The following is a 2,825-nucleotide window of genomic DNA, read 5'->3' as shown; positions in this document are numbered from 1 at the left end:
TCTGGCTTTCCTCCTTCTGGGCTTATGATGGGCTGGAAATTTTCCTGATCGTTTAGAATCAAATGTGGTTGTATCACTTACTTTGACCAATGAAATATAACTTGTGCTACTTCTGGGAGGAAGCTTTAAGAGAGCCAGCACATGTTTGGCCATGTTTACACTTTTCCTCTTCTACGGTGGCCAGCGATGTTCCAGGTAGAGGCAGTCCTTGTAGGCCTTTGGCCCCAGAGTGAGCAGTGCAACAGAGCAGCGTCCACTGTGACTCATGTTGGACATGTACAGCAGGAGAAGGAAATAAACTTTTCTGGTTTCATTTCACAGAGATTTGGGGGGGGGCTTATTACAGAGCAAGCTAGGCTCTTGTGACTGACATTGTAGTGAAGGTAATTCTAGACAGAGAGTACAGCATACGCATGGAGGCCAGACATTTCATGTCATTGGTGTGGCAGGATGCATGGTTTGGTGTCTAAGGAAAATGACGTTCTTGAGAAAAGAGAGGTGTGTTGGGGACAATTTAATGTCATGTAAAGAAGTGCAGATTTTATTCTGCTGGTAAAGGGGAGGTGGTAGTAGAATGTGGGAGGGACCCGATCAGTGTGTAGAGGCGGCTGTAGACTGGCACGGAAGAGACTTCTCAGTTGGCTCCTGTAAGAGTCTGATAGCATCCAAATTAGGGCAGTGGTTATGAAAGCAGAAAAGCAAGGAATGAGGGGCAACTTGGAAGTCAAATCAGTGCTGCCTGATGGTCACTTGGAGGTGGGCAGTGGGGACAGAGGGGAATCTAAGATGACCTGGATAATTTGGGGGAGCTTGAGGATGTTAGTTTTGCTTTAGGCTCTGTGTTTGCCTTAGCAGTTTTCAGCAAATTGCCTGATTAGAAGTCAAGGACCGTTGTCCTGTCCAGCCTGGGAATGCAAGAGGTGATTGCTTGCTAAAGTCAAGGGTGCCGTGTCTCCCTTCTCATTCTCTCCCTCAGTGGGAGGGCTGATGGGAGAGTTAGAGTACGGCTATCAGTGCAAGTGTTGTAAAGTCTGGTGCTTGATTCAGGGAGGAGAATAACATTTATCAGTCCTCCACTGTTTCACACATTTTTGAGAGTAGAAGAGATGAGAGGAGGGTGAATCTTCAAATCCATGGGATTATGTGAGTTTTCTTTAAAGAACATTTCAAAGTCATATACGCAATTTAAACGTAATCCTGAGGAAATCCAGGGCTTAATCACAGGTTCTGGCCCAGTGGAAGCCCTTCAAGTAATGTTTACTGAATTAAGCAACATAAAAATCAGTGTGAAAGTATAGTTTATTTTATGCTAATCAGAAGCTCTGATTGACTTCTGAAAGGAAGATCATGGAATGCATGTTTCTAAGGATGTGTATCAATGGTTGCAGTGTTACATGCCCACAAATAAAGGATATTCAAGATGGGGACCAGGTGGCCTCCACCTTAAACTTGGCGTGTTAGCACTCCTATGGACAATAGCTCCGTTTGTTTATTCGTAAGTCTGTGTGGTTTCAATTATTTATGATTTTCTGCTAAAACTGGATGTGGTTCCTTTGGTCCTGCAGTATCCATCTGGGTCATTGACACGCCCCTGCTGTGTCCGTGTGTGCAGTGTGTTTATTGGCAGTGCAAAATTCGGCAGTATGGCAGGGAAATCACATTTTAACAGGCTGGGGAAGGTGTCCTGTGGCCGCGTGGGAGAACGTGAGGCGGTGCCAGGAAGCTTCCAAGCTCTTTGAGAAGGGCTCTCTCCTGCAGAATCATCAGTCTAAACCTGTGGTATCTCCTTCAATTTTGAATGTTTTTTAAGGGGAACAGATTGAAGCCCTCTCCTGCTGTGTTGGACTGTCAGAGGGAGAGAGAAAAGTGATGCTTCCTGCTGCTCCAGAAGGGAAGTGAATCAGCAGGGCCCTGGTTTCCTTCAAACTCTAATTACTGTTTTTGCTTCTGAGATTGCCTAATGCAACAGCCACCCTTTTAAAATCTGAACTCCAGGGTCTGACACACGGAGGGGCAAGAGAACAGACCAAACCTGTATTAGTTCACAGAACTCCAATTCTTTATTAATCACAGCTTGCTCACAATGACATACAGGAAAATAGCACTAATGAAGAGTAAATATGCAGGCAGCAACCTTCGGGAGTTGGGAGTTGGGGGAGAAACGACTTCAAAACTGCGATAGGTACTTATGGTGGGTATCTGTTGATTCTCTCAGTTGGCACAAACGCCCTGCTTAGCCCCCTTGACTGCGTCAGCCCTCATAGATGGAGTAATATATATAAATATTTTTTTAAATAGGCAGGATTGCCTCACACTGGGGAAGAAAGACCAGCTTAAGTGAAAGTCCGCAGTGTTTTTGATTTTGTTTGCGTGTGTGTTTGAATGCAACAATCAGCTCACAGTTTCCAAGTGGAAAAATATTCAGTAGCATCATGTACTTGTACTATAGGTAAGAGCTTAAAATGAACATCATCAATCATGGCATCCACAAATAAGCCACCTGACACATTAATTCATTCCATCAAAAGAACGTAAACTAGAGAATAAGCCCACTTCATGAAAAGCGATTTCACGGCTGCTTGAACCATCTGGGTTAGGATCTGTGTTCAGCACTTTAAAAGGTTCAGCTTTTTGCTTCTACCCAGATTGATCTCAGATCTGTCTTTTTCGTCCATCCCTTTCTAAAGCCAAAGCACATTTGTAGCACATAATCCAGTAGAAGCAGAAGTAAATGCTACGAGTAGTGGTTTTTCTTAGCCTGGTTTTGTAGTTCTTAGGCAGTCAGTAGATTATGAGCGGACAAATGTGGTGATTTGTGTGGAGTT

The sequence above is a fragment of the Leucopleurus acutus genome (genome assembly GCF_964270905.1).
Source record: "Leucopleurus acutus genome assembly, chromosome: 17".
NCBI lineage: Eukaryota > Metazoa > Chordata > Mammalia > Artiodactyla > Delphinidae > Leucopleurus > Leucopleurus acutus.
Note: the sequence above shows the minus strand (reverse complement) of the source record.